Consider the following 12254-nt stretch of genomic DNA (forward strand, 5'->3'; position numbering starts at 1 on the left):
CAATTTTTCACAGTCAAGATCTCCTAAGAACAGTGGGCATATAGGCAAAAGGATCTGCCTCTCCTTTCACTCCAATTCCCTTTCCTCCCTCCACATACTTCCCTGTCCCCCTTTTACTTTCCTACCTCCTGCTCTCCCTTTTCTCATACATTTCTCTGCAATCACCTAATTTCTTAAACACAAGGTGGACTGCTCCCACATGCATGCCTCCGTTCAACAGATCTTTCTGCCTGGAGAGCCTATGTTCCCCAGGAAACCTTTCAAAGCCAATTTCAAACAGTACCTCTTTTAATCTGAACTGAGGACTCCCTTCTGGGTTTCTTATGATGCTTGACTTTACATGCTCAAACATGTAAAGTCTTCTACAGCCATGAGGGCAGGGACACTGTTCACCTCTCACCTCTGTCTGATCCAGAGTAGATGATCAGTGACCATGCACAGTGGGGATAGCAATCCCACTGTGTGCCCCACCTTCCCACAGTGAGAAGGACTGAACAGGCTATAGAAACAACAGGTGCCATGAATGCAAGGTGTACTTTTCTGGGAGCAGAGTTGCTTGTTTCCCACTCCCCTTCCACCCACAGCACTGTGATCATAACAACTTGCTGACAGCCAGAGCCTGTCAGGACATTCAGAAATGCAACAAGGCCAAGCCCACCTCCTGGAAGTCTGTCTAGCACAGATTGGGGAAGAAGGAGCAGAAATACCACAGTCAAGTTCTTACCCTCCCACGAATAAGAACACAAATATGCAAAATGATAATAAGTCCTTTCTTCTGCCTGGTTTCACTGTTGGAAACATGACCATATCCCACTTGTTCATTCCAGTATCACCCTTGTGAGGTACGCAGGGCAAGGATGAATATTCCTATTTTACAGATGAGGAAACAGAAGCTCAGAGAGGCTACCTGATTTGGTAGAGTGACTATAAGTCTATTTATTATGTTATATGCTATGACGGTTGAGAAGACCCAAGGGCACCCTAAAGAACATGAGGTTGCACTTGCACCTGAATCATGGTTATTTGGTGTTGTTCTAAAATGAGTGTCTGCACAATAGGTGTTCTTCCCCTTGTGTTCTCAGCAGTTGGTGGCAAGTTAGCATCATTGAAATCTGCAGAAACTCCTGGTGCTCCTGTGAGCCAAGAAGTTAATTTAGAAGGCTCAGCACAGAGACCTTAAGGTTGGACACCTTATGGCAAGAACAGGAGGCCAAGCTATGGCTCCATCCCCTTCAACCAGAACTTCTCTGAATGTCTCTTTTCTAAACTGGGGCACCCCTGATTGTTGTTTTTGAAACAAGTTTGTTCCCTATTCCCCCGTTTTATAAATCTACACAAACCACACCTCATTGTCAATGTCTAAATCAAAAATCACAAAATAGTGGCCCTCCAGTTTACCTGTACAAAGACAATATGTTTGGGTTTCAGGGTGGCTTTAGGTTTACTTTTGAGGACTACCTTAGGATGTAGCTCAAGTGTATAGCATTTGCCTAGTATGTGCAAAGCTAGCTGGGTTCAATCTCCAGCACTACCAAAAAAAAATGTTTTAATGCTGTTCTTACTTGAAAGAGTTGGCCATTGGAAGTTTTCACATAAATTTCTGCATTAGTCTGGTTACCCTAGAACTGTGTTTCTGTATGGCGATATGCAGCTGGAGTTGAGTGGCCACTACCCTCTTTAGATTGCTCATGGTTTCCACAGGCCCCACATTCCCAATCACTCAGATTCAATCTTCTTCATCATTTATGTCACCTGACTGGTTTCCATAAGCATTTGATTTTTCCATTCCATGCATGTGTGGCTTTCAAAAAGCAGGCTGTGAGATAGAGCCTGCCTCCTTTGTAATTAGGAGAGTACAGGAGCTTTGGACTTACAAAAGGGTTGATCTGTGACCACATGAGCTGCCACTACCATCTGCCAATTCCCTGATTCCTTTGAACCAACCCCTCCTCCTCACTCAAGAAGGAGGCTATGGAAAGGGCATCTGCCTGTTTCCCTTAACCTACCACACAGAACAGATATCAGTCAGCACTTCCACCAAGGTCTGGCTTTGGGATCTCCAGAGTCTCCTATGTGGCCTAGTTGTAAGGGCTACTGTAAGCCATTTCAGGTTGGGAAAATTAGATTTCCCCAAAGTTATATCCCCCCAAGCCTGGGGTACAATGTAAGATACACTGGAGACAGTGGTTATTCCAATGGGTACCAAGACACTTTCTCATTGTGCGATTTCCTTTGCCAATAGTCACCTTGGAATATTCTCTGAGCCAAGCTCCAAGACTTTAAAAAGGAAGGCATAGCTGGCCACTTGGGGGATGAGTGGTGAGGTGCTTAGGTGGTGGAACCCTGCCAAGGCAGATTCTTCACAGGCTGGTGCCCCAGTAGTTACAATACAAGAGGCCAGAGTTATTTTCTAAGCCAGGCAAGTAGTGACACATTAAAAAGAATCCAGACTGGTTGACATCACCATCTTCCTTCCTTCCTTTCCTGCAAAATTCAGATACAAAGTCCCCTCTCTCCTTGCTCTCCATGGGTAAATAATGCTTCCAAATGAGAGTCAGGAAGATGAGGTATGGCGAGAGTTATAGACTTGGCACTTCACACTGGCTTGGTCCACCAATCACCAGGGAGGTGAATCCCTGCAGGGCCTGAGCCTCTATGCCCTTTTCATGATGATGCAGCAATGACACCCCATTTCTGGGGCTGATGGCTTAGATGGTGTAGTCAACATGGAAGAGCATTTTGTATAAGTAGAAAGAGCTGTGTTGCCAGCTGCTGGGAGGAGAGCAGTGGATATTGGAAGAAACTGATGTTTCTGGCCATTCAGAGGGCAAAGAGCAGTCTGGCTCTGACAGAGTCTCCCACAGCACCTGGGCTCAGATACTCCGGTGGCTCATCCCTCTCCTGCATCTCCACATCCAAGCACAGAAAACCTTCCTCTCATATCCTAATCTCCAAGGATGTGGGAAGATCAATCCAGCCATTATTATTCATTACCTTTCTCTACTTAGAATCCTTGAAAGTGCCTGCTTATTTTCTGCTGAACATAAAGCAATCCTACTCAGACTCTGCTAATGCCTTCTTTCCTCTGAACCCAGCAAGCTAGATTCAAATGAACAGATGAAGCCTGAGAATAGATGTGCAAAGCCCCATGCTCAGGACAGTCAGGGATACACTGTTGAAGGATGTGTCAAAAATCAACAGAAACTATAATGATCTTTTTAGTATTCTTGATAAAACAAACCACCAGGAGGCAAAGCCTGACATAGGATTGGCTGTGGGAGGCTGGGTCAGTAGCCACCTGCTTCTCAGGTAAGTCACTGGCTAGAAAAAGCCAGATCTTGTGCACCCAGGAGAAGTGCAGCATATGAAGAGGTCTCAATTTCAGGAACAGTGAAGGATCACCCTTGTTGGTGATCCAAGAGACTGTCATCTGAGTCAGTGCAGATGGGCTCACTCCAAGGAGTGATGCATGGGACCTGAGTGGCTTTAGTGAATCAGACTGAGACATTACCCTCTGCAGTTGGTGCAAAGGATACTCAAATGATTAGGAATTTCTTTCTTATGAGCTTCCTATTGATGCTGATGCTGCAGGTCCAGGAGCCCATGGGCTGTATCTTTCCTTCCAAGAAGGGAAAGCTCAGTCCCTAACAGTGTCAGGCACCTCACACAATATAAAGGTTCCCAGGTACACAATCTCACCTGTATACCACAGCCTCTACCTAATTGGAAATGAGTGTAAGTGCTGAAAATAGCGACAGACAGTTTCTGGGTTTTGAATCCCAGTCCCAATTCTACTTATTAGCAAAGCAACTTGGGTGAATTCTTTCACCTCTCCTGTCTCAGACTTCTAAATAGAACAGGAGCAATGACCAGAGTTTCAGCCCCAGAGACTCAGAACTGGAGGCATAATGTCATGTCCAGCACTGAGAACAGTGCCCGCACAGAGATGGTAATCACATGTCAGCCATCCTTGTCTGTCCCTCTACAGGCAGGGGTTGGTAGCTGAGCAGGGGACCTCTAACAACCCTCAGTGCTGTGGGCATCAAGGCCTCTTCAATCTGCTCCCAGCCACCTCACCAGATATACTGCCCTTGGCCATTTTGTGTTTATCTCAAGACTAAGGTAAATCTTTTACTCAAAGTAGTTATTCTGGTTTTATTTGAAACTAGTAACAATCATTTATTTTGCTTATGTATCTGGGGGTGACTGGATTCTCCAAGGCAGTCCTGGCATGGAATTCTGCCATGCAGTTACCCTCAGAGGGTACTTGGGACCAGGGTTCTCTGGAATACCCCTTCATTCATACTGGTGCTAGGCGTGGGAGACAGACAGTTGGGCCTGGGCAACTGAGGGTCCTTCTCAGGTTTCACTGTCTCCATGTGGTCCCTCCACAAGAAGGCTCCAGAACAGCCAATTCCTGTCACAGTGGATCAAAGGTCAAAGAGTGAACATCCCAAGAGACCAGAGAAGCTGTGTGGTCTCATCTACCTCAGTTCCGGAAGTCACCAAAGTATCATTTCCATCCCCTTTAATCCATCACAGAAGCTACAAAGATCCACCCAGTTTCAAGAGGGGAGGGCATGAACTCCACTGATAGGATGGGGTCCAAGGAATTTATGGACACGTCTTAGAACTACTCTGAGGCTCTATCCCTTCCACTTCTGCCTCCTTTTGCCACCTCTCTCTCCACCTGCAATATCAAATGCCTGCTTCTATTGTCTCATCCTGCCTGTGATTTAAGGTCCTCCTCAAACTCCACTCTCTCCAAGATCTCTCCTGGCCTGGTCCCCCTGCTAGGACACACGTGCGTGCACACACAAACCTACCTACACACACACACAGTCTCCAGTGCTCATTCTCACAGACTCCAAATTTGTTAAAATAAAATAATACACAAACCAACACCAAAGATGTACACAGAGGAGAGCAAAACTTCAAGAAGTACTTAAGAATAGCTGTGTCTGGGTTCATAGATAGCTGTTATTTCCTTTTTTCATGTTTTCCAGATTTTCTGAAGCTTCCACATACTATATCTATAACTTGTATAATCAGAAAAATGCTTTTTCCAGAACACAAATGCTTAAAAATTAATAGGAAACACATCTTGCTCTGAAGCCAAAGGACTCAGCTATTAAGTTATTGAAATCTTTGTTCTCCAAAAAGGCAAATTGTAATTCCAAAGTTCACTTTATTAAAAAATGAACCAAAAAATCCACCATGAAGTAGACCAAAGCTAAGCAAAGAATTTTTCTGACTAGGTTGAAACTAAAGCAACTCTAGATCTTCTTATAGAAATAACACAGTGGCATAAGGGCTGGAAGCACAGTGGTTTCTCTCCAGATCTGGGCTCTGCTATTTGCCCTTCTGTGATTTTCCAGGGCTGGAGCATTGCAGATTAGGACCAGGTCAACCGGACAGGGAAGCTTCAGCTTTAGACAGTGCTGCCAGCCCACCACATCCTGACATTTGTGGAAAGCAGGAAATTAAGAAATGTCCTGTGGGAAGCCCGCTGTGGAAATAAATATGCAACACTGCTCTCTGTCTCTGTAGACAGAGAGCAGTTTTTTGACCAGACACAATGATCTGTGGATTTTAGATAAACAAGAGTTTGTCAAGTAAGTGTGCAAACTATTAATTTGCCCAAGACTCAGTGACTCTCATAGAGTGTAAACTCTACATTTTCTGACTAACAATCTCTCATAGAGTTTTTAAAACATGCATTGCCAGTGCCAGGAAGTCTGGTTTAGGGGTTCAGGATAAGGACCCTGAATCTGCATACAGTCTCCAAAGTGATTCCTTGAGCATCTCTCTGCTGCCTTCTTATTCTGTAAGGCATTTTCCAGATCAGTCCACATGAATCACCTCAGATCTGCTGTGTGACAAGTATGACCTCCTTAACTTCATATTTTCTTCTTTGTAAGCCTCTCCACCAAATTTAGGTGGTCAGTATTCCTATCTGTTTTACCCATGAGAAAAGGGTGACTCAGAGCAGCAGGGTGATGTCTGTGGTCACCCAGTTGGAAGCAGTAAGAGTTGAAGCCAAATTAAGAAATCTGACAATGGAGGTCCCTGTGTTTTCCCAAGAAGGATTAAACTCCAAGGCTCTATGGTTGGTGAATACAACCATTGAAAGTATCAATTACTAGGTCACTCCTTTCCCCATTTGATCTATCTTAGCAACAATGGACATGTATAAAGCTCTTTCCTTAAATTGTCTCTCATCCCCCACTTGAACATTTTAGGTACCTTAGGAGGGGTGACTTATCTTTGAGAAGCAGAAGAAAGGTTAAGTTAAAAGACCTTGGGTGCTGGTCTCCAGAGGAAGCAAAAGTCCCCTCCTTGTCAGTGTGGTAGGGACACCTCCTCTGAATTGAGGGCAGGGGGAGTGGAAGAGAGGGAATTCAGTTGAAGATGGTGATTGAGTTGACTTAATCCACTCAAAACCACCTTCCACACACTAACATACAAACTTGTTGTTTTTCTAAGGGAAAGCCTCAAATTGGAGAAATTGCTGAGCATAAAGATGTATTTTTAGGAGTTAGAGTTCACCAGACATGTATATTGATTAGCAATAATGTCCTTGTTCACTTGAACACATGGCCACTTGGGAAAGCATGGTTTTCATGGCTCCACTTGATGAAGGTAGCAACTTTCAATTTTTTTGCAGAAGCTGAGAATGAATATGCTAATATTATAACTGGAGTACAAAGAAGGGGAACACAGGCTTTGACTATGACTGAGTAATTTTGCCATAGCATTGATGCCACTGAAACCAAGCTCACTTCCTGGGAGTTGAGTTCAGAATTTCCATTTGTCAAATCATTTGGCCCAGGGAAGGCAAGAACTTCTTTGACACATCACTTAAAAAGAGGAGTAACAGACTATTTTTCAACAGGAGGGCCATCTTGGAAGCTGTGCAGTCATACTTTTGATGGAAGTTTGGATGGCAGGTCCACCCCTGCCCTCCAGGCACCTGGTACTTCTGGCTATTCTGATGCATGGGGGTGTGATTGCTGGGCTGGCCTGGTCTGTGCCCTCTCCGGTGCAAATGACCAAGTCTCAGGTCTCTTCTGTTTAATATTCAACAATAGTCACAGCAATGTGTCTATGACCTCCTCTTAGGCCTACAAGCAGTACATTGAACAACCTGGAGGCCCTATGTCTGCCTGGTGGAATCTCGGGCATGTTTAACTACACAGAAATAGTTTTCATAGATGCCCCTTTTTGCTCTTAAGAGGGCAGGGGGAGAGGGTGAGGAAGTTAGAAAAGAAAGGTGGACACTGAATAATTTTGCCACCACATTACTAAACTGGCTTAAAACTTCTATTTAAAAACTTTATTATTTGTTCTAATAACTATACATGACAGTAGAATGCATTTATTTATTCTGATAAATCATATAAATGGAGTATAATTTCTTATTTTTCTGATTGTACATATTGTAGGATCACATCCATCACGCAGTCATATATGTACATGCAATAATAATGTCTGTTTCACTCTACTATCCAAAACTTCTTAAACTTCCCATTATCTACAGCACCCACCTAGATACCATTTCCTAAGCCAACTTCTGTCCACATTCTAGGTTGGTAGGAGGGAGTATCATAATCAACTAGTAAGTCTGCTCTGGGTAGGAAAAGGAGCATAACAAGCATGTGTAATCTATTTAAGGACTCTTAAACATAAGGAGTTCCACCTGAGCCAAGGAGGCATCTGTGTAGCCAAAGGAAGCAGGTTATAACCATTAAGGCCATGGGGTCTCAAGCTACTTATCAGTTATCAACATCTGGATGACAAACAGGTGTCATTAGGCCAGCCATCACTGGTCAACTTAACATGGCCACCTGAGCATGAAAATTCATATCTATAAAAAGAACACTATTCTTTCAATCACCCATGTCTATCCCAGCCTGGTTTGCAGGGGCAACAGAATAATTCCTGCCTTCCTGATCCTGACTCAGGGTCCTTTCCCTTCTTGTTATCCCAAGGACATGGAGGGGACTATCTTGAAGTCCTTGGGATTCAGAAGGGCTAGAGGAAGGATACAAAATCCCCATAAGGACAGAGTATAAACTCTACATTGAATATAAAATATGTAGTTTGACACCATTTTCTGAAACCCCAGTGTCACATCTTCTGTCACTAGGAGAAGTTCAAGTCTAAGTGGAAAGCAGGCTTTCTTTTCACTCCTCTGTCTGGACCTGTCCTTGCCACTTGAGTGTAAAACCTTGAGGTTCCATACCATAAGTATGTGTAATTATTGTGAGTCAATAAAAAATAACAGATTTCTTAAAATCTTAAAATAATCTCAAGGGTCAGGGTTATAAGGTGGGCACTGAGAAGGCCAGGGAGGCACTTTCTCTGCTTAGAGTCTAGACCATGAATGAGGGACAAAAGTATTCCTGGGCCACCAACCAGGCTGGAAAGCACAAAGGGGCTTGATACCAAAGCTTATAGGAACACTGGGGGATGCCCATTTGTGTGGAAGTCACTCTGTGCTATGAGGGCCTCTTAGAAGTCTATGGCTCTAGAGGCAAGCAGTGGGCTAAGGATTCTGGAATTAAGTGTCCCAGCCTGATCTCTTCCTATCGCTGACTCTTGTCTTCCCACATTGCCCTTGGAATGAGTTTCTCAAAAGGGTTTCACCTGGAAGGGCTTAAGGCATCATAGCCAAGGGGACTCAGTGGTGACTCTTGCAGGAATATCCAGATACAGAGGCATGCATTCAAGGACAAATGAGGAAATCTATTGATCTTTGGTGTCCACAGTAAAGAGACAGGAGCAGACTAGGGGAGGGAACAATTGGTAAGGATTATGTTTGAAAAGCACATGCTCCGTGCTAGCCTAGCTTATTTACAAGCATCATCAACTATGGTTCCTGCATCAACACAACCAGGAAGGCAATATTGCCCTAAGTTTATAAATATGGAAACTGAGTCTTAGGATAGATTCTAGGAGTTTGTAGGAATGCAGTCATGACTATTTACAACGGGGCCACTCCCTAGGCCCCAAAGATTAAATTATCTCAATCTAATCTTCAAAATGTGAAACTGGTAATCATAAGTAAAGCTACACTTTTTTAATGCTGACTCAGTATCAAAGATTATCTTCCCTTTGATCAATCTTATACAATAAGTACAACATAGGGGAGAAGAATGTAAGCTTCCAAATCAAATATCTCAGTTTGGAACAGCAGTTCTTCTACCCTCAATTAACCTTAGGTAACTCAAACACTTCTCTGATCATTAGTTTCTCTGTTAGAAAAATGAGGGGGGAATGGTTATTCTGAGAATTGAATGACATCATTTAAAATACTTGGTCTACAGATAGGTGCTTAATAAACAGAACTTAGTGTTGATTATACTGGGGACTTTATAAATAAAACTGAAAATCAAAAAGGCAACTAGTTTTAAGGTTATCTGACTAGACTGCCACTAGTCACAAATCTGCCTGACAGACACTCGTGTTCTTGCTTTCTGATGTACACAGGATGACTGATTTCCTCAGTGCTGATCCTGAGCTGGCAAGAAGCATGCAAATCCCTATTAGCCAACTAACTATCTAATGATGGGAGGCAAGTCATGCACTTTAGGAATAGTTCCTTCCAAAGCAGTTCAAATATTCAAAAATGTCACTTTTAATAATGAACCTCAGTTATTTTAAAAAATTCCCAGACATGGACCAATTCCAGAGTCTTCAATGCCAAAATTCAGAGCCATTATGGTCTTCCTCTACATCTGAACTTACTAGAAGCATTAACCTCAGAGACTTGGAACCTCATAAGTTTCATAAACATTGTTCTTTCTATTGTGACCAGACAAGATGATTTAAGCCCATTTTCCTTAATACCATTTTATCTTTCATTTAAGTCTTGCAAACATAACAATGGTACACATGAACCTTCTTAGGGCTGCAGATTTCAAGTCTGTGCTGTGGCAGTGTGTCCTGGTAGTGTAAATATTTGTCAAAGAAAGATTAACTAGCATGAAAGTATATTCAGAATGGCTGCCTCTTTCATTAACCCAGGAAGGAAATAAACTGGAAAGATACGCAATTCTCTAAATCACAACTTATAAGTAGTCAATCGAATTTCTAGGTATTTTTTTCAGGCTTATCAAAGTTTAGATTATTTTTTAAAATCATTTTCCCCCACAATCTTATTTTAGGTTTACATCTTAATTTAACAGCTAGAAATTTGCTATAATATTTCACACTTATTTGAATTCTGCGATGCTTTATACTTCATATATTCATTACTTATGTTTCATTCAGAAATAATAAAAAGCATTACTGGAAAAAGCGATTGAAAAATTAATCCTTTGGAACAAGAGTATATTAATGCAAAGATTACATAGAATAAATGAACAGCTTACTCACAATTTCTCTTTTGAATAAAGGTAAAGCCATTTGTTTCAGAACAGTTTTCCTGAGGAGGTAAGATTTTGCTTGCACGGTATTCCCCCTAATGCATCCTCAAAGCTGATACATATCTCATGCCGAGCCATCCCTGAAAATGTAGCCTTAATCAAAATCCAATTTATAAATCACATCTAAAGCCTTAAATGTTTGGTTTTATGACATCCTAAACCTACTCTGTAGATCTGCAAAGATCAAGTGGCTTCACAAAAGTGAGAAAATACAGGATCCAGTCCCAGAGCCTCTAGCATTAAATCCCCTAATCCACTGGATACATATTTGATTCAAAGGAGTGAGACTGCATCATAGTGTACAGCCAAAGGCTCTGGTCCTCTGGCTGGAATCTGAGGAGACTCAGGTAAACCTAAAGGATGACTGAGAACCTTCCAGCCAATGCAGAGGGGGTCAGAATGGAACCTATCCAGGAAGGGCAGCAGGGACTCCTCTCTCCACCCCAGAAGAGAGACCATTAGGATACTATTGTGTATCTAGTGACAAAGTGCACCACCTGGGACTTTCTGACAGTTCCTTTTCCAGAACTTTCTCTGTGGGCAATAAAAATCCTAATGATCAACTCCATGATACATTCCCCAGAATCATTTTTCACTTCTCCACTGATAGGGGGAAATATAAAATACACACACACACACACACACACACACACGTATAAAAGCTTGGATTAGGCTTTTCGCAGCACATCAAGACAAAATCCATCAGAGACTTGACATTTCTTTAAAAAGACTGCCACCAACAGAACTTTTCCCAGAAGTTATATCAATTATGGCCTTCATCAACTATGCTGGGAAAAATCTGTTCTACGTTATTATCAGTCACAAGAAGAGGCTGAAATTTAGGCGCTGAACTTGAGGAGAAGGAATTTCTAACTTTGATTCAGTTTCAATTCACACTCCCCCAAAATCCCCAGGAGCAGAGAGACAAGAATCTCCAAAACCAGGAGATAATGTCTCAGCACAGCGATGCTGGTGCCTGAAAACAGCATGCACTCTCCCAGGTTTTAGACCCGAACCCCATAGCATAACTGGTTGCTGCAACACGGGCCACTGCGAGGCTCCCATTGAGGCAGCCCAAGGACTGCTGTTACCTACCGCGCGGGTCTGGTCCTCCTGATCAACCGAGGAGCGCCCGGGCGCAGTGCAGCTGAGGGGAGGGTCCCGGCCCCAGGTGTCCACGCGGGTCCCCTCACAGCTACGTTGCTGCTCCGTCCGACTTCACCTAGCAGATCCTCTGCCTGCGGTCGGCTGGCTCACTCAGCGCCGGGACCCGAGCGAAGCTCGCGCAGCGCGGAAGATCCTGCGCTCCAGTCCCGCAGGCGCCGAGGCGGCAAGTCCCGGGATTCTCTTGGGATGCTCCCGCTGTCCCTACCCGGCCAGGCCCATCCCGAGCACTTGCGGAGCCCCGGGTCGGCCAGCGCCAAGCTCGGGACTACCGCGGTTCCTTCGCTGCAGCGCTTTCCTGCGCTGGGGACGCGGGGCGTGGGGTCGCGGGGAGCGAGGGGCGTCGCGCCCCAGGCAGGGCTGGGCGGGCAGCTGCCGGGTTGCGGCTGAGTCAGCGCCCCGGCGGCGCGGGCGAGCCCGGGCCAGCAGCCGAGAGGGTGCTCTGAGCGGATTCGCGGCCGCCCTGGCATTTTAAAAGCGAGGCAGCTGGACGCTGTTCAAGCGGAAACGGAGGGAGAAACTTCGGCCCCCGGGGTGGAGCTTTGCCAGTGCGAGGAGGGGGCCCAAGAACCAATCTGGGCTATTCTGCGATGCTCTGCAAAATCGTTCCCTTCAGAGACTCCCTTTACAGTGAAAAACAAAAACACAAGGTGGGGGATA

General features: G+C 44.2%; 1 protein-coding gene across 5 annotated transcripts in view; it reads right to left on the reverse strand.

Annotated features, from left to right (window-relative positions):
* Positions 1 to 12001, reverse strand: part of Ctxnd1 (cortexin domain containing 1) — a 48998-nt gene extending 36997 nt beyond the window's left edge. For 3 of the 5 annotated variants that reach the window (XM_047540543.1, XM_047540538.1, XM_047540539.1), the window contains exon 1: positions 11526 to 12001. The gene's annotated coding sequence lies outside the window, so the exon portion shown is untranslated. Of the gene's footprint in view, positions 1 to 10380; positions 10511 to 11525 lie in introns of all 5 variants that reach the window. The other 2 variants (XM_047540540.1, XM_047540541.1) reach the window with 1 other exon arrangement.
* Between the last annotated feature and the right edge of the window lie 253 nt (positions 12002 to 12254).

Source organism: Sciurus carolinensis, chromosome 2 (assembly GCF_902686445.1).
Source record: "Sciurus carolinensis chromosome 2, mSciCar1.2, whole genome shotgun sequence".
In the NCBI taxonomy this organism is placed as follows: domain Eukaryota; kingdom Metazoa; phylum Chordata; class Mammalia; order Rodentia; family Sciuridae; genus Sciurus; species Sciurus carolinensis.